This window comes from Pinus tabuliformis, chromosome 2_1 (genome assembly GCF_031772625.1).
Source record: "Pinus tabuliformis cultivar Carrire ecotype Pingquan chromosome 2_1, CPIR1, whole genome shotgun sequence".
In the NCBI taxonomy this organism is placed as follows: domain Eukaryota; kingdom Viridiplantae; phylum Streptophyta; class Pinopsida; order Pinales; family Pinaceae; genus Pinus; species Pinus tabuliformis.
In genome coordinates this window covers 139,695,712-139,716,587 of record NC_142299.1, presented here as the reverse complement: position 1 = coordinate 139,716,587, position 20,876 = coordinate 139,695,712, and the positions used below count along the sequence as shown (strand labels likewise).

At 40.1% G+C, this 20,876-nt stretch overlaps 1 pseudogene; it reads right to left on the bottom strand.

Annotated features, from left to right (window-relative positions):
• Positions 1–10,264: 10,264 nt before the first annotated feature.
• LOC149199166 (sucrose synthase 1 pseudogene) overlaps positions 10,265–20,876 on the bottom strand; it is a 31,856-nt pseudogene continuing 21,244 nt past the window's right edge.

Below are 20,876 nucleotides of genomic sequence, written 5' to 3'. Positions count from 1 at the left end.
GCATTGGCCAAGAGCTTGCTTGTGAGTTGAGAGAGTTGAGCATACTTGTGCGTAATTGTTCTAGTAAGAAAAAACTTTGTATCTTCACTCATATTTATGATACATGCAATACAGAGAGTGGGGTTTTGTAATATTCATAATTGGAATTTAACAGCTAATACTAAGCAATAGATTAAGAACAATAAATAAACTTGAACTCATACACAATAATTAAAACACCAAAATGTCCAACAACACAATCTAAGCCATTTTATTAATTTTATGATAAAAGAGTACATAAAATGAGCTGAAGTTTTGGAAACTGGGCTTGCTATGCAAGTTATGCAAACCCCATATAGTACAACTTTGATATGGAGGAAATATTGGCCCAAACTGGTACTGTGCACTACCCAAAAAATTGTTGCTACTACTGTTGGAATGGAATTGAATATTCTACCATAAAGAATGTGCGGATCACCTTGAAACTACAGCCATGGACTCCTCTCCAAAACCTCAGAAATACCCAAAAATGGTTTAACAGAACTCCAAGCCAAAATTGAGCCCACCAAGTGATGTAGATTCCCCAGCTAACTACCAATTCACCCTGCTATAAGAATGATTATTTCAGGCCTGAATATTGCCTAAAAATTTCTATAAAATTAGTTGGAGACTCCTCTCAATAAACACACAAAAACCCAGAAAGGGTTTGGACTAAACCTGATGTGCCTCGATGACCCCAATAAATGTGTATGGCTCTAACTAGCTAGAAAAACTCCCTGTAGAAATAATTCTGTTGTAGAAGGCCAGTCAATTACTGGAAAAATCTCCTTCAACCCCAACAAATCACTCCTCCAAGCCTCCTTATTTATCCTTAGCCTGAACTCTCCAAATCTCCTTGTCAAAATGTCTATGCAGTAGCTATCCAGAAACCCCTGAAATGATAAATTTGGCCCTCCAAAATGCAACACTCTTAGACCTCCAAATCATAAAGGAAAAACTTTCCCTCCTTATGGATAAATCTCTGCAAAATCTCCAGCCAAAACTCCACTATTTGCCACCTTCTCTCAGCCTCTTCGAATTTCCTTCTACGTCGTAAGAGAAGCATGCTCCATCTGAAATTGGTCTAAAATGTAGCTCCTAGAGAAGATCTAACATGGACTCCTTACTACCCTAAGGTGACACTCGAAGTTCACCGAAGGTAGAGGTGGAATTTCCGTTCAGAAATCCCTTGTTCTAAACAACATAGTTTTCTTCACTAAGTAGCTCAAGAGAACTAATGTTGAAATTGTAAATTTACCAAAGATAATCCACAAAATGAGTCCATCCTCCTTTTATAATTTCTCCTCATGCCTCTAGACTCCTTTTTTGATATTATTTTATTGGTGGGGGTCATTTTCCACTAAGTCACTTTTTCCGCCCTTTAATAAAATAATAATTTGTCGCTATTCTCTGATAAAATGATAATAGCCACCTTTCTGCAATAATATTTGCCCCCTTTTAATTAATATTACTAAAATTGAGCAAAATTCCTTTGTGACTCCCATGCTCAAAAAATTGGGGATATTATAGTACTCCTTGCCAAAAATTTCTTGTCCCCAAGCAATGCTCGAACAAGCTCTCTCTCTGCTGAGCACACTGTCACTACAAATAATACCAGGGTCCATCACTCTATGAGGGAATGGATTAAGATGTGAACTGCTCCTCCTACACCATGATGCAACCCTGCACACCACTATACACCACTATACACCATTGCACACCTTCGTTCTCCTTCACATATTGTTGTGCACCGCTGCATACCCATATACACCCCTGGATATCAAGGTCTAATACTGAGTCCATAAGCATCATCCTGCATCCTGTTAGGGTCACTATCTCTACTACCACTCTGCTGGTAAGACTTCCATGATGTGAGTTGTATCTCCTCATCATCCCAGATAGACCTAAGTGGCCTAACTCCTCACACGCTAACATGAAAAACACTATTGATCCTATCCTTAGTGGCTCATGTGTCCAATATACTAGTGATAGAGAACCGTCTCCATGCAATACCCTGTCTAGTGGCCTACTGATGCCACCTCCTCCTACCAACTCCTGCCAGAGTAGGCTAATCATCCTACAAAAGCATGTACGCCCAACATGCCATGACAACTCATGAAATATACCTAGCCCCCTGTCAATTCATGTTGTCATTAGTGTTTTCAATAACTCTGTAGGGGATATGATATGATGTCTGCGCTCAACCACTGAGTTCATCATGCAACTACGACCATCACTCACTCACTCCACAATGTGATGGATAATCCCACCTGGATCCCAAAAACAGTCTGGTCCTCTAGCTGCTCTGGTATTCCATAGCCTCTACTGAATTGTGGCCATGGATGCATCTAACCTTCTAACTAGCTCCACTGGATACCAAATCAATATCTCTTACCATCCAACCTCGAGAGAGGGATCGAATGCACAAACATCCATACAAGAAATGAGTCGTCCATCTTGCGAATGTTGCTCCATGTGTAGCTCATGTTGCCTCATCACACTGACCTGGTCAATACATAAAATCTGTCTGGGTAATTTTGCACCTCCCTCTCTGTTGTGCAGAGGTATCCTAGAAATTTTGCAAGTCCCATCTATATAAGCCCGAAGAGAGCTATTGTATGGAGGTATTGTGGCTCTAGTGATGTCTTTTACATATGTATGCTCTAAATCGGTGGTTGGCCCAAAATATGACTACTCATCCTCCTCCACCATGGGCTCTATATGGGTCACAAATCTCCCCTCCATTACTAGCTCACGTCCCTCTATGTGTTCTCCATGATGTTGTAGGTGGCCATGATCAGGGAAATCAGTCATAGTTCTAGGTACCTCTATGTCTTCTACCACCTCAACTAGGGATGAAACCTCATCAACATATGGCTCTAAGGGTGTAGGCTCTACTCTCTCCACCAAGGTGTCAACCGGTGCTATCAAAGAGGTCTCCAATAATGGTGACTCCTCTACCACACTGGGTATATCGATGTGCTCCTCACCATCCTGCACACCCTCACACTCAACCTCCTCTTCAGGCTCATGACATCTAAAGCCCGGTCTCCATAAAAACTCCCCCTGGTCTTACCCTCTAGCTGCACTCCTCTACATGATGATCCCATCCTTGACCTATGGTTCTCCATCTCTGGTTCATCCAGAAAATGAGGCATGGTAGGAAATCCAAACTAGCCATACCTATGGGTGTTGTACTGTTGGGTTGTGCTTGCAAATGCTTGGCTTCTTTGCTGGTTTTGTATCCTCTCTAGGACTTGTTGGTTTTGCCTCCTCAACAATTGGTTCTCCCTCATAAGCTCCTCTATGATCCCTTATGTACTTTTCCCTTTCGGTGTCATCAAAGTGACCATAAATTCACCAGTCATTATGAATGCATGGCCAAATCATCCATGAACTTGCCGGATCCTCCACTATTAGCCAAGATCATGCTCTGATACCACTGTAATATTATTAATTGGAATTTAACAGCTAATACCAAGTAATGGACTAAGAAAAATAAAAAACCTGGAACTCATACACAATAATTAAAACACCAAAATGTCCAGCAACACAATCTGAGCCATTTTATTAATTTTACGACTAAAGAGTACATAAAATGAGCTAAAGTTTTGGAACTTGGGCTTGCTATGCAAGTTATGCAAACCCCATGTAGTACAACTATGATCTGGAGGAAATACTGGCCCAAACTGGTATTGTGTACTACCCAGAAAATTATTGCTATTTCTGTTGGAATGGAATTGAAGATTCTGCCCTGAAGAAGGCACTGATCACATTGAAATTGTAGCCATGGACTCCCCTCCAAAACCCCAGAAATGGTTTGGCCCGAATCCAAGCCAAAACTGAGCCCACCAAGTGAAGCAGATTCCCCAGCTAACTACCAATTTTCCCTGCTATAAGAACGAGGATTTCATGCTCGAATATTGTCCAAAAATTTCTATAAAATTAGTTGGAGACTCCTCTCAATAAACACACAAAAACCAAGAAGGGGTTTGGGCTAAATCCAATGTGCCCCGGTGAATCTAATAAATGTGTATGGTTCTAACTAGCTGGAAAAATGCATTGTAGAAAGAATAATGTTGTAGAAGGCCAATCAATTACTAGAAAAATCTCCTCCAACCCCTGCAAATCACTCCTCCAAGCCTCTTTATTTATCCTTAGCCCGAACTCTCCAAATCTCCCTGTCAAATTATCTACGCAGTAGTTGTTCATAAATCCCTGAAATGATAAATTCGGCCCTCCAAAATGCAGCACTCTTAGCCTTGCAAACCACCAAGGAAAAAATCACCCTCCCTTTGAATAAATCTCTGCAACTTCTCTGGCCAAAAATCCATTGTTTTCCACCTTCTCTTAGCCTCTTCGAATTTCCTTCTACGCCCTAAGAAAAGCATGCTCTAGATGGAAATGGTCTGCAATGTAGCTCCTAGAGAAGCCCTAAGATGGACTCCTTACTCCCCTAGGGTGAAACTCGAAGTTCACGGAAGGTAGAGGTGGATTTTCCACTCGGAAATCCCTTGCGTTGAACAACACGGCTGTCTTCGGTAAGAAGCTCAAGAGAACTAATGTTGAAATTGTAAAATGACCAAACATAATCTACAAAATGGGTCCATCCTCCTTTTATAATTTATCCTCATGTCTCTAAACTCCTTTTTTAATATTATTTTATTGGTGGGGGCTATTTTCCACTAATTCACTTTTGTCGTCATTTAATAAAATAATAATTTGCCACTATTCTCTGATAAAATGATACTAGCCACCTTTCTCCAATAATATTTGCCACCTTTTAATTAGTATTATTAAAATTGGGCGAAATTCCTTTGTGACTCCCCTACTCACAAAATTGGGCATATTACAGGTTTTGAGCAGTGGTTTTACCCATATACATCTTTTGTTATGTGCCATTAATTTATCTTCTTCTTGTTCATATTGTTTTCATCGATCTATTATCTTCCACTGGTTAAAAGTAAAAGTATATTCTTGTCTAGTGCTTTAGTACATTGCATGAGCTTGTGAATCTACAAGATTTTCTACAATAGTAATATGAAAACTTTTAGGAAAGGAGAATCCAACTTATAACACAATAGATGAACCTTTAATGAATATTTCATTAGAATGATTTTTTTAGGATTATCAAATGATGATGAAATTGACTGGAGTTGATTATTGTGTAGATGAAATTAGAAAGATGATTGGTGAACAACTTCTTGATGAAGACGTTCTTGTGGTTCAACCTCTTGTTAAACAATGTGACAATTTAGAAGCTACTCCTGAGCATGTTGACACCCATTTAAAGAATGCAAATACATAATAGAGAGATCAAGAGTTCTAGAATAAATGTCCATCACCCCTACCTAGATTGGACATTGTGCGATGAAGAACTCTGAAATGCCTTCATGTTGATGAAATTGGTTTATAGTTACTTGAACAAGATACCTGAATGAAATATTTGTTACAATCCTATAAAATTATCAAATAATACTTTGAATGTGTGACATCCCTTGGAAAATTCCCATGTTGTAAATAATGTATCTATTTTTGTTAAATTCAAATTGGCTGAGATATTGGGACACAAATTCCAAAACTTGAGGGGGAGGATTTCCTTGGAAGTTGGAGGAAGTTGGTTATTAATTCCAATCATGGGAAGTTGACAAAAGTTTGGAAAAATGTGCAAAAGAAAGATGACAAAAGTTAAAGTATGGTGGACTACATTCGCAAGGTAGTTGTACTATTCAGGTGCACATCCACACAACTAGTATATGGTTGCAACTGCAATAGTGGGAGATTGGAAAGAAAAAATTATAAATAAAGTGGGGAATCCATTCCTTCATGGAATCATTCCTTCAAAGGGAAGATCTTGATTCATGCATTCATCAATTTTCATGGAGGGAAATTCAATTTTCACGAAGGACGAATTATTTATATTTGCACCTCTTCTTCTCTCATCTTACTCCAACACCTCACAAAAAGTTTCATACTTACTTTCCTATTATTAAAGTCATTTTTAAAGTTACCATTATTTTTTATTATGCGTTCTCTTCTTGAGTCCAAAGTAATCATTTATACATAGGTTTCTTTCATAAACTAAGCATTACACCTTTTAGTTTAATAAGTTATGTCTCTAATGTTGTATGTATTTTAATAGTTTTAATTTCTTTATCTTTGCTATCCAAATAATGATAATATATGTTTAAAGACAACTTTATTGAGAAACTTAAAAAATGGTTCCCTCTATTTATAAATAAGATTAAAATAAAATAAAAAAGTAAACAAATACAACTTATCCAAAAAAATTAAATCAAACTATCACAAACATAAAACTTATAACCATATGTTTCCGGGAAAACTAGTGTCTTTTCAATCTGCTAGTCCCACTAAGATTGACAGCTATCTTAGAAACAAAGAATCAAAGCACTTTATGATTTCCTTTATGTATGATAGATAAGAGAGAAGCAAGGGGACCAACCTAGATCTTCTGCTTGACTCCTTGCTTGATTTTTCTCTCCCTTGATAGAGCTTGTAACCCCTCTCCTACTTGTCCCGCTTAGAGAATACCTGCATAAACAAAGTAACAAAACACCATCAAAGAATCTCGATCTATAATATCATAAACAATGTAGAATCAGAAATACATTGAACATACAATTTCATTCACAAATAACAAGATTCACAAATACACGATTGTATGGAGGAAAACTCAAAGAACTTTATTAAAATAGAAGGGAGAATTACAACCCAACAGTCTGATCCAGCATCACCCTACCAACATCAAAGCCCTCTTCACCTCATGAAAAGCAAGATCACCCAACAATACAATGTCTCTTCTCAAAGATAAACCAACAGTAATCCTTACAAATTACAAGATTCTAGCCTTCAGATCTCTCATATGAGGGATCCATTTATAGATGTCTTGCAAGGGTGTGAGTCAGCTCTGGGTTTTTGATTAGTGTCATTCGACTCATAGTTCTTAGTTCCACTTGGAGATTTCATTGATCTCTTAATCATCCCTGGGCAACTTCAGAGAGGCAAGTGTCATAGGAGAAGTTTCTAGAAGATTCACCTACAAAACCACAAGGACTAATGCAAATTAGTTTGTTGGGAAGATGTTCGACTTCAGAGCATCTTTTCATCACTCCGATTAAGATGCTTTGCTACTTATGATCAGCATCTCATTGTTGAAGCCTCCTTCCTTTACATTGTTCAGCCTCCATTGATTAGGATTAGTAAATGTTTTTATGTATTTGTCCATCATTTATGATCCTTCGTAAAAAAGTAGCTTAAATCGAACTGTCATTTTGACGCAAAAAGTGTCGTAATTGTCATTTTGAGTCAGAAGGAAGAGTGTCATAAAGTCTTCCTCCTCTAGACACTAGTGGTGGGCTCCAGTATTGCAGCAATAATGCTGCAACTCCTGGAACTCCCTTCTTTAATTTTATCAACCCGGTAGTTCGTAACAAACTTGGAAGCGACAGTGCTGTATGCACAAGTATAAGCTCTTGCCGCAGCTGTCACTTGGTCAGCTGGCACAAGTCCGCTAGGAGGTTAAGCCAACTTCTATGAGCTCTTAGAAGAATCTTTTTAATTGATGGATGAAAGATAACTAGAAGGAAGCTAATCTATTAGCGAAAAGAGATTGAAAAACTGAAGGAAAACACAAACCCTAGCAAACCCTAATTCTACCAGCTAGTCCTATTGATGCAAAGGAGAGAATGAAAACTACTGAAAGAGATGCCATTACTTCTATGAAGGTAAAATACATGTGTCTAGACTACCTCTATCTGAAGAAAACATCTGTTTGTATTTTTTTATTAAGTCATCAGTTTCATCATGCATATGCTTTCACTGTTCTTTGACTGTGCAGGGGTGGATCAAGGAGGAGAAATGCTTGGAAGAGGTCGGGAAGGTTCAGAGAGGGTATAAGGAGTCCCTAACACCCTTCCAGAGAGTTTCACAAAGTTTGGCTATCAAGAAACCTCATTTGTAAGCTTCTATAGGAAGTCTGCAGGGGTTCTATAGGATGTTTAGGAATTTCTACAGGATGTTCAGAAATTTCTACAGGATGTTTAAAAATTGGATTTTGGAGGATGGGTGAGTGAGGGAAGATGCATGAATGGATATGGAGGTAGGATAGGGGTCTGAAGTGGCCTAGGGATTGGTGGATGGAGTGGTGAGAAGGTGTAGATGGCTAAATTGGCTCAAAGAAGGCTGAAACAATGATTGCACAAAAAGGTAGGGTTACGTGGGCAAGAGGACAGATGTGAGACAAGGAACCTAGCTAGGAGATGGAACAGCTGGCTCTGATGAAGCTTAGGTGGATGAGAGAGTGGTAGAGATGCCCTACACGGTGTACATTTAACTGAATCAACAAAGTCTTGCAAATAATCAAAGTCCTAGCTAATCTAATCTAACTGTCAATAAAACGAATGAACAACAGCTTTATTTGGAAAGACAACCATGTACATCAATCATGCAATGAACCATTTCAGAGATCTGAACACATAACCAACTTCTACAAATGAAAACAATACACTAAGGATTGCATGGTAAAGAAAACTAGTGTTTTTGTTTGGGACAACACGGTTACTTCAATTCCAGCCCCTGATCCAATAAGGAAGAGGTGAAACCAAAAGTGTTTGTTGACCCTTTTTTGGAGCCTTTTTCTTGATATTATCCTACCAACTAAATCTGAACATGAAAAGCTACTTTAACCATCAAAAGCAATCTAAATAACAAAGCAAGATTTAAATCTAAATAGCAGATTTTATTCTAAGAATGCAGCAAAGACACAAGAAAGTAAACAAAGGAGGTACTAAGCACTTGAGATGGGCCCAACCCCAAGAGCTACAGCCTCCTAAGAGAGATTTAGAGCTGGTGTAAAGCTGGATTCATCTTTATTGAGCAAGAAAAGAAGAGTTACATCAAAACTATCCATAAGGGAAAGCTTGAAAATGTGTTGAAATGCAAAGCTAATCTACTGATTAAAATCGAACTACAAACTAGCTAACTTCTGCCTACAAAGTGACTAACTACTGGCTACAAAATGATTATAAAGTGACTAACTGAAATGAGGCCCTAAGCCCTCTTATTTATACAAATTGAGGACCCCAACAGTCCTCCTAAACTTTAGGGACTCGGCTGCCCAAAACTTGCAGTTAACAGCAGTCTTACTTGACTTGCTTGGATGCCCTTGTGATAATTGATTTGGTGGCCCTTGAACTCCGAGCTGATGGTGGAGAATTCAAGGTAAGGGCCCATAAATGAAGGGAACACCTTCCTAAAAATCCTCTCCACGAATTTGGCTGCCAAGTGCTCATTTAAACCTTTGATTTTGTCTCCAAATTGACCAAAAAGGCTACACAAAGCACACATTAGACTTGTTGGCATAATGACTAACCCAATTCACTCTATTAGCATAAATATAATCAAAAACATGCAATATACTAATGAGAATGGTGGATTAAGTCAAATTAGGAGGTTGAATGAGCCCATATAATTATCCATTTGTGGGGCTCATCATCACCCCCTACTGAAAGTGTTGCTCATCCTCTGAGCAACCAATCTATCTCCTCATCTTTGATGGCCTTGGTGGCCTCCCTGTCATGCCAAGCTTCTGAAGTGATTTTCGCTTCTCGGTCATGAAACCATGCTTTTCTCTCTGCTTCTTCCCACTGCCTGCTCCTTTTCCTAGAGAATTCTCAGCTTTGGTATGATTGTGCAAGTATATTCAATCAGATGGTGGCAATGGTGGTGAAAGGAGATGAAACTAGTGGAGGATGGAAGAAAAGAGTGGTTGCATGCCTCCTCAACAGACTTCAAGCTTCAAATCCCTCTCCATAATCGATTCTGGCCTACCTAAAGGCTCTACAGGATGTTTCTGGTAGAAATACAGAACTTCCTGTAGAAGGTTGAACCATGACTAGATTGTGTCCGAACCCTGAAAAAATGAGTGTTCATGGAGGGGATGGATGTGAGGATGCCTGGGAACTTGGTAGGGACCCTTCTGCTTGTGTTGGGAGGCCCCCTTTCCGCATTGTGTTCCTGCAACCTGCAACAATTTCCAGGGATTAAACTTATTTTTTTCTCTCTGTTTCTTCCTTCTTTTTCCTTCTTGCTTTTCCTCTTGCTTTTCCTGTGGCTTTTCCTATGATGGTTTGCCCTAGGTTTTCTTTCCCTTAGTTTCCTTACCCTTAGTTTTCTTCTCTGCCTCAATATCTTGCTTCCTCACGCTCTGTTTTGGCTTGTGCACTGATCAGAATGGGAATTCTGTATATGGTTTCCTCCCCAGAACGTGGAGGATAGTGTCCGTCAAGTGTTTATTCTTTGCAAACCATTCAACCAGTCCTGTCATGTTTTTCACTCTATCGAGTCTTGCCATAGACAAGATAATGGACTGTTTACGGTCATTGAAAATACACATGTGTTCAGCTGTCTGTTCAGGATTGAACAAGAGTTCCTCAATTGAACCATGTAAAGCAGTAAGACGATGCTGCTTCTCTGCATAAGGGAAATAAATCTGCATGTCTGCTCCAGGAGAAACAATGTTTAATTTGGGATCAAAAACATCAATTCCATGAACCCCACGATAAAGACCAGGAAGGTTGAGAGCAGTGTGGCTCTCATACTGTCCAACAGTATCCTTGCTTCCAGCAATCTCTTGATATGTGCTGGTGATAATAAAATCTGCATGATTCATTGCAATTAGATCTGCAGTAAACTGGCAAGAGAAATGAGATGGCCGTGTTGGGCGAGGAAAAGATTCATTGAAGGGCTCAAGGTCTAGCTCCAATGCATATTTATCCTTGACACTTTCATCCACAAGGTGCTCCTTGGATTCCAAATATTCAGCCATAGAAAGTTGTTCAACAGCAAGTTCATCAACATTGACACGGACATAATCCCACACACCAGGCCTTGGCCGTACTGCAAGAACAATCCATGGTGGAAGAATGATGGCCTCCTGTGTGGACCTTAACACATCTCCAAATAGCCCATCTTTGAGCGTTTGAAGTTCATCATTATCTCCCAGTACCTCTGTTAGTCCATATAATAAATGATGAGGCTGCAAAATCTTCTTCCCTTGTGCTACATATCTCTCTTCAGGCTCCAAATTTGATGAAGAAAAACTCGTGCTTTTCTGCTCTGGACAACGTTGCTATACTTTCCTGTAGGACGTCTTCCTGTAGAATTCCCCTGCACCTCTAAGTGAGCCCAATACCCTGGAGAATTATGAACCAGGCCACAAAGCTCAATGGAGGACGATGGATTAATCATTTTGTGGAAGCGGAGGATGCATATTTCAGTTGAAAATGTTGCAAGTGCAAGTTAACAGTAGTCTGTGAGTTTCAGCTGAGTGTTCGTTAATTGCTGCGTGATTTGTAGTGAGGTGGCAAAAACATGCACTGGCCATGCAGACGGAAGTGCTACCACAAATCATCATATTTCCTACCTGTGATCACTCCATCAATCACGTTGAAGGTCAAACAGTCACCATTACTTGTTTCCCAATTTCCTCCTGAGATGGCTGAGCACACGTGTCTTATTCACCCACCGAGCATTGTTGAACTGGATGAGGGTGGCCAGTTAGCTGGCCATCGATTTTTGTAATCCCAACCATCTCATTGCTCATGCTGTTTCCAAATTATATTCATGCAATCAGAGGAATGAGTTTTAGTCATGTACCTGAAGTCAAATGGTTGTTGTGAGGTGCTTTTTGCTGCTGCATGCATTTGTTTCGGTGGTTGCATGATGGCTCCTTTGTGCTATAAGCTCTTTGCTGTCTGATGTGTGGTTATTTTGCTTGTGCAGGTATCCTCTAGCCAGATCTAAGCTGTAGGAGTTCATTTCCACGTTCAGATCTGCACCCTCAAGTTGCTGCTGCTGAATTTTCACAGGACAAAAACTTGTTTTTGCCATTGCTCACGAACGATAGATCAGATCGATCTGAAACTTTCTGAGCATGTTCCTATCATCATTATGCACCTCCCATAGCAAAATTGCGATCAATGGATGCACAGATTTCGAGAAAAACAGAAAATGGCTGAATATTTCAGAGATCAATTTCTCAGAAACCACGCATCAGAATCGGCTGAAACTTCTTGGGTAGGCTACTATCACCCATGCGCATCTCCCCATGAAACAGGTTTTGAAACGGATGTAGGGATATGGAGAAAATGAAAAAATGGCTGAAGGTGATGGAGGCTGATTTCTTGGAAACCGTGCATCGGAATGGGCTGAAGCTTCTTGGGCATGTTGCCATCATCCCTATACAATTCCCTGTAAAACGGTTTTCAAATGGATGCATGGTTTTCAAGTTAGGGCAAAAACAAATTCTGTTCTATGTATTTTTTCTTCAAAGCATTCTGCAAGTTTTTTCATGGAAAGAAAAGCTGAGCTTGGGCTGTGATGCAGGCATGGAGATGATGGAGGAGGAGTTTTAAGATTGCAGGAGTACTTCTGAACCCTTGCGGAAGCTTTCATGTTCGCCAAACCACCTTTTTGCAATCCATTTTTAGCTTCTTGTAATTTCTACAGGAACTTCCTGTAGAAAACACAGTTTTCATAAAAGAAGCACAATGAGGTGGAAAAAATGATGGAAAAGGGTGAGGAATGGAAACATGGATGCTTGTAGGCATAACCAATAGATTCCAAGCTTTAGATTCCCTTCCAAAATCGAATCTGGCTCGCCTGAAGGTTCTACAGGATGTTTCCTGTAGAAATACAGAACTTCCTGTAGAAGGCACAAAAACTCCTTTGTCTTTGTTTTGAGTGATCCTCCTGACCTGCAATGTCCTTCTTGCAACCTGCAATTATCCAATGGAAATTAGGTTTATTTTTATTTCTCTTTTTTCTCTTTTTTTTTTGAAAAACAACTAGGGCGCCTCATGGAGGTTTTCACCCTAATTGCCTGCCCTGGGCGCCTCCAAGGGAGGTTTTCACCCAGAGATCTTATTCTCTTTTTTCCCAACCCATTGACCGCCTCATGGAGGTTTTCAATCAATGAGCCAATCTAAGGCGCCTTCGAGGAGGTTTTCACCTTAGATTTTTATTTTCTTCTTATTTTCATTTTTTCTCTTTTTCTCTTTTTTCTCTACCCTACCCTACTTGAAAAACAAAATCATTTTCAGGTGTAAGAATACTTCCAATGGAGCCGTGTGCACATCGAGATTAGTGACAAAATGATGTGAAGGCTTGAAATGCTTGCTTTGACAGCTATCCAGATTTCAGAGACAAAATGTTCTGACTTTGAAGGGATCAAACATACCTGAGGAAGAGAGTACCGCTGCAACTTAGTGACGATCTGAAACCATATCTCAATATAGCTCTGATATCCTTGTTCCTTTTGCTGATCTGGATCATGTTTCATGTCACCTTTTATCATGACTTTCTCATCTCCCTCTATTTGATGATCTTTCTCTTGAATACATGGAAGATTTGATGGTAACCATGAGGGAGCTTTCTTGATCTCTGCTTCTAATGTCTTCTCTTCATCAAGTGCAGCCCAGGGTTCTTTGATCTCTTCTTTTGACCTTCTTTTGTCTTTGGTCCTTCAATGTTGTCAACATAATCTCTACTTTGCAACACTCTTCCTGAGCTATGGTGAAGATCATTGAGCTCAAGATGAGTCATTTGGACATGTTGTGTCTCAGCATTGCAATTTTGTTGAGCTACTCTAATGGACATGTTTGGAAATGGTGGTATGGGTAGCTGAGTGGGGGCGTAAATTTGAGATGGATGTGGATGGGGTTGTGGTTGGGCAGGAGGTGGAGGCAAAGGAGCAGGAGGAGAGTTGCAATGGGGCCTCCACCCCTAATGAGATGCATTGCACTGAGGCTGTGGCTGAGCATAAGAGTGAAATGAGTGAGCAGTTGGTTGCGCATAATATTGAGGAGGATATGACCAAGGAGGAGGTGTAGACCAGGAAGGATGAGCAGGGGGACCCCAAGAAGGCATGGAAGTGGCTTGATAGGGGTTATAATAGGTCTGGGATGTCCTCTGCATTCCCTGTTGGTAAGGTATGGGTCCATGTGGCCTCCTTTGGTTCATATAATAGAGTGATTCAGTGGCTCCTTTGGCTCTCTGGTATGCAGCTTTAAGTCCAGGCAAGGAAGGGCACTGATTCGTAGGATGGTATTCTTCACAGACAAAACACACTTCTAGGGAGTGCATTGGACATTCGCTCCTAGGATGCTTTCTAGTGCACCTGGGACAAAAGATGGCCAAAGCCCTCTTGGCTTCCTCTTGCTTCCTTTGGATCCACAGGGTATCCAATTGCATGGCAAGAAACTGCCTCATATCACTCTTGAAATCTTCAATCTGATTTTCAAATTCATTTTTGGACAAGGTACTACTCCCAACATTTCTGCTTGTAGCCATTTGCTCCAGCGGAATGGTTTCTTCTTCTTCTTCCCTTAAGGTTCTTCAGATATGTCTTGCTGTCCACCTAAGGGTTCTTTAATCACAGCCATCGAAGAAGAGAGAAGGTTGGCTGTGTGAAGCAGTGGGGGTGTTGTGCAATCATTCTTCTGAATTATCTCTACTCCTAAAAGGCATGAAAGGAAATATTTTTGGTTGATTTTTCTTTTTTCTACGTGTACCTACAAAACTAAAATAGATTGAACTGCAAATAACTATCTTGCTGAAATGAGAATGCGGAATTGAAATGAAAGCAGGAAAGGACTAATCTATTTTGCTCAAATGAAATTGCAGGAATGAAATGCTAGGCTACGCTTGCATAATTGAAATGCTAATCTACGCTTGCAGAAATGAAGTTGCGGAATTGAAATGTTAATCTATGAACGCGGGAAATGCTAATCTATTTTTGCATTAACGAAATTGCATAATGGAAATGAAATAAACTACTTAGCAGAAGGTTGTAGTGGAAAATAGAAGAAAGGCAGCAATCACCAATACTCTGACGCTTCCCCGGCAACGGCACCAAAAAGATGGTGGGCTCCAGTATGAAGCAATAATGTTGCAACTCCTGGAACTCCCTTCTTTAATTTTATCAACCCGGTAGTTCGTAACAAACTTGGAAGCGATGGTGCTGTATGCACAAGTATAAGCTCTTGCCGCAGCTGTCACTTGGTCAGCTGGCACAAGTCTGCTAGGAGCTTAAGCCAACTTCTATGAGCTCTTAGAAGAAGATTTTTAATTGATGGATGAAAGCTAACTCAAAGGAAGCTAATCTATTTGCGAAAAGAGATTGAAAAACTGAAGGAAAACACAAACCCTAGCAAACCCTAATTCTACCAGCTAGTCCTACTGATGCAAAGGAGAGAATGCAAACTACTGAAAGAGATGCCATTACTTCTATGAAGGTAAAATACATGTGTCTAGACTACCTCTATCTGAAGAAAACATCTTTTTGTATTTTTTTATTAAGTCATCAGTTTCATCATGCATATGCTTTCACTATTCTTTGACTGTGCAGGGGTGGATCAAGGAGGAGAAATGCTTGGAAGAGGTCGGGAAGGTTCAGAGAGGATATAAGGAGTCCCTAACACCCTTCTAGAGAGTTTCACAAAGTTTGGCTATCAATAAACCTCATTTGTGAGCTTCTACAGGAAGTCTGCAAGGGTTCTACACGATGTTCAGGAATTTCTACAGGATGTCCAGAAATTTCTACAGGATGTTTAAAAATTGGATTTTGGAGGATGGGTGAGTGAGGGAAGATGCATGAATGGATATGGAGGTAGGATAGGGGTCTGAAGTGGCCCAGGGACTGGTGGATGGAGTGGTGAGAAGGTGTAGATGGCTAAATTGGCTCAAAGAAGGCTGAAACAATGATTGCACAAAAAGGTAGGGTTACGTGGGCAAGAGGACAGATGTGAGACGAGGAACCTAGCTAGGAGATGGAACAAATGGCTCTGATGAAGCTTAGGTGGATGAGAGAGTGGTAGAGATGCCCTGCACGGTGTACATTTAACCGAATCAACAAAGTCTTGCAAATAATCAAAGTCCTAGCTAATCTAATCTAACTGTCAATAAAACGAATGAACAACAGCTTTATTTGGAAAGAAAACCATGTACATCAATCATGCAATGAACCATTTCAGAGATCTGAACACATAACCAACTTCTACAAATGAAAACAGTACACTAAGGATTGCATGGTAAAGCAAACTAGTGTTTTTGTTTGGGACAACACGGTTACTTCAATTCCAGCGCCTGATCCAATAAGGAAGAGGTGAAACCAAAAGTGTTTGTTGACCCTTTTTTGGAGCCTTTTTCCTGTTATTATCCTACCAACTAAATCTGAACATGAAAAGCTACTTTAACCATCAAAAGCAATCTAAATAACAAAGCAAGATTTAAATCTAAATAGCAGATTTTATTCTAAGAATGCAGCAAAGACACAAGAAAGTATACAAAGGAGGTACTGAGCACTTGAGATGGGCCCAACCCCGAGAGCTACAGCCTCCTAAGAGAGATTTAGAGCTGGTGCAAATCTGGTTTCATATTTATTGAGCAAGAAAAGAAGAGTTACATCAAAACTGTCCATAAGGGAAAGCTTGAAAATGTGCTGAAATGCAAAGCTAATCTACTGATTAAAATCGAACTACAAACTAGCTAATTTCTGTCTACAAAGTGACTAACCAATGGCTACAAAATGACTATAAAGTGACTAATTGAAATGAGGCACTAAGCCCTCTTATTTATACAAATTGAGGACCCCAACAGTCCTCCTAAACTTTAGGGACTCGGCTGCCCAAAACTTGCAGTTAACAGCAGTCCTACTTGACTTGCTTGGCTGCCCTTGTGATAATTGATTTGGTGGCCCTTGAACTCCGAGCTGATGGTGGAGAATTCAAGGTAAGGGCCAATAAATGAAGGGAACACCTTCCTAAAAATCCTCTCCACGAATTTGGCTACCAAGTGCTCATTTAAACCTTTGATTTTGTCTCCAAATTGACCAAAAAGGCTACACAAAGCACACATTAGACTTGTTGGCATAATGACTAACCCAATTCACTCTATTAGCATAAATATAATCAAAAACATGTAATAAACTAATGAGAATGGTGGATTAAGTCAAATTAGGAGGTTGAATGAGCCCATATAATTATCCACTTGTGGGGCTCATCAACTAGCACCGTCGCCATTTTGTTTCCTGGAAAACTAGTGTCTTTTTGATTTGCTAGTCCCACTAAGATTGGCAGCTATCTGAGAAAAAAAATCAAAGCACTTTGCAATTTCCTTTATGTATGATAGATAAGAGAGAAGCAAAGGGACCAACCTAGATCTTTCGCTTGACTCCTTGCTTGATTTTTCTCTCCCTTGATAGAGCTTGCAACTCCTCTCCTACTTGTCTTGCTTCGAGAATACCTGTAGAAACAAAGTAACAAAACACCATCAAAGCATCTCGATCTATAATATCATAAATAATGCAGATTCAGAAATACATTGAACATACAATTGCATTCACAAATAACAAGATTCACAAATACACGATTGTATGGAGGAAAACTCACAGAACTTTATTAAAATAGAAGGGAGAATTACAACCCAGCAATCTGATCCAACATCATCCTCCCAGCATCAAAGCCCTCTTCACCTCATGAAAAGCAAGATCACCCAACAATACAATGTATCTTCTCAAAGATAAACCAACAATACTTCCTTACAAATTACAAGATTCCAGCCTTTAGATCTCTCAGATGAGGGATCCATTTATAGATGTCTTGCAAGGGTGTGAGGGCTTGAGACTGTTATAGACATATTTGGGCACTGCAACCCCAATATTATATGTCGATAAACCAAGGGCTCTTTAACCCCTAAAAGTGTTGTTTCATACCCTAAAGGATCATGGTCAACTGATTACATCATTTCCCAGAAGTTCCACCTGAAAAACCACTCAAAACTGGCCAAAACTGGACCATATTGACTGCTCCACTGTCAAGGTGTGATGCATATTGGCTCCTACACTAGCCAGGTGTGATGCATACTGAAGAGGCCTTCTGAAGGGTACGATGAGTGAGAATGGAAAAATGGCTAAGATAGTTTGCTAGGTGGATGCTCATGGAATCTTCTAGAAACTTCTGTTATGACACTTAGCTCTCTAAATTCGCCCAGGGATGAGTAAGAGATCAATGAAATCTCCAAGTGGAACTAAGAACTATGAGTGGAATGACCCTAATCAAAAACCCAGAGCTGATTCACAGCCTTGCAAGACATCTATAAATGGATCCCTCATCTGAGAGATCTGGAGGCTGGAATTTTGTAATTTGTAAGGAAGTGTTGTTGGTTTATCTTTGAGAAGAGACATTGTATTGTTGGGTGACCTTACTTTTCATGAGGTGAAGAGGGCTTTGATGCTGGGAGGATGGTACTGGATTAGACTGATGGGTTGTAATTCTCCCTTCTATTTTAATGAAGTTCTTTGAGTTTTCCCCCATACAATCGTGTATTTGTGAATCTTGTTATTTGTGAATGGAAGGAACACAACCAAGGTTCAAAAGGCAGATAGAATGGCAATCACAAAGGTTATTTACCGAAGGTGGGTTCATTTTTTAATGAGCTTGAACTCTGGGGGAATATATGCTCAGTGGCGGGTTTATTTTTTAGCGAGCTTGAACCTTGCGAAAACATTGCTCGTACCAGTAGTCAAAGATGTCTCTCATTGGTAGGTTCATTTTTTAGTGAGCTTGAACTCTACAATAACATATGCTCATTGCTCTAAAAATAAGTTGAAACTAAAATGAAAGAAAGCTAAAAACGCTGAAAAGCTAAAAAATGAAATTGGTCATTTTTCGCTTGCATAGAAAGGTTTGCATGCCCCCAGGCATCAAGAAAAGGAAAGTCTCCAGGTAACCATATGGAAGTCACTACGGTTAAGCAAGATTGTTTTTGTTAGGAGCTAGACAAAAATATTTCCTTGGCTTTGTCCGCCAATTAGACAAAGGTGAGTGGTGTGTCAGACCAATCACTTAACTTATAGGGAAATTTATATGGTAGGATGCCTTTGTCCGCGGTTAGACAAAAAACTTCCTTGGCTTCATCCATAGAGTGGACAAAATTGAATGGTGTGGGTCGGAACTTCCAATCACATAACCTACAACGATACCTATTTTTTCAGCTGGGTTCGTTTGCCGAAGCAGACCAGTGTGCATCCCCCTAAGCTTCATTACATTCACTGGACTACTCGCCACAATCAGGTGGATGGAATGAAGGTTGAAGAGACATTCTTGATGCAAAGAGACCATTTAGGGATGATGTTTGACTTGGAGCTGTGTTTGAACCGGGAAATGAAAGCTGGTCGATAAGTTGGACAATTTTGCCTTCATGCAAGAAACACATCACTCGAAAGAGTGTGGAAACAATAGCTTCCATGCTATAAACATAGTCACGCCCAAGGAGTAGATTGTAATTTAACGGTCCTTGGACTACCATCATGTTCAAGTGAACGGTTTTCCTTTTCAAAGTTATCGGCAACTTCGGAAGGATCCCTAATGGTCGAATGGTTCCTTTGTTAAAGCCTAATAAATTTTGAGTAACAGGCATGAGCGATGGCAAACCAAGCGCTTTCCAAGTAGTTGCAGAAAGGATACTCACCGAAGCCCCTTCATCTATGATAGTGCCAGACATGATCATTTTGTAAACTTGTACTATGATCCGGAATGGTACATTATGAGGAAGGTGGGATCTTGCTAGTCGATTCCAATCGAAGGAAGTGACTAGACTGCTTGGAGGGGGGACCGAATAAATGGTTGAATGAACCCCTTGAGTAGCGGGAACTAGGGGATTCTCTTCGTGTTGAGAAGGAATGGGTGGATTTCACCCAAGTTCATCAGACTCTGAAGTGACAAAAAGAATTTGAACAGTATCGTTCTCACTCTCTTTGGGAATGGTATCATTTGAAGGTGGATCTTCTGAAGGTAAAACTGGGTCGACTGCCATCTCGACCTGTTGGCTTCGGTTCGGTATGGACCTAGATGATTCAATTTCAATGATAGGTGTTTCTAGAGACCTGTCTATCCAAACACTTGCTGAATGTTGATTTGGGTTCGCTGCCTAGGCCCAGACAAATGATTGCTACAAAGATTCTATAGGGCTTGGGGGCAACATCTGGCGATGATCCATACTATCAAAATGGTTAGAGTTCTTCTTAATCTTTGTAGAAGATATCATGTTACAGGTTTCCACTGTGGCCACTTCCGCCAGATTACTTGGAGGCGGGAGGGCAAAAGTACCCATTAAGGAAGGGTCTTTTAGGAGACCTACTCCGACATTTTGAAGCGATTGAGAGCTTCCATGGATCAAAGGAATGCTTCCAGTAGCTTGTGAACTATTGGGGAAAAAGGTTAGTTGGTCAACGATTGTAATTCTGCCTTGGAAGGGAAATGCAATCTTTCTAAAATATGTTGACACAACAGCAGCCATAGCATAAATCCAGGGCCTTCCCAATAAGATATTGTAGTCAAGGTTTCCATCGATGACCTTGACTTCAATTTCTACTGTCTTGCCCCCAGTTCAACTTGCAAGTTACTTAATATCCCATATGGCGTGTATGTTCTTCCATCGAATGCTTTTAATGTCGTTGATGATCATGACAAGGGTGGTGAGCCTAAAGTTTTCCAGCAACTCATTGACATAATACTAGATGCCCCATCATCAATGATTGTTTGATGAACAATTTTATTGAGGGTCTTTACCTGTATAAGGAAATCGAGTTGGGTCGGTAACTAAGGTTCGTATCCTTTATGGTTAAAGGCCACAAGATTTAAATCTGCTAGGTCAATCCCACCTATTGTTGATAACAAAGCCTACTTTTGGGATGGGCAATTCTGCAGTACTTCTAGTGTCGACATAGCGGATGGCGATTGAGCTAGATCCTCCACTATATTATAATTCTGTGCTGCTCA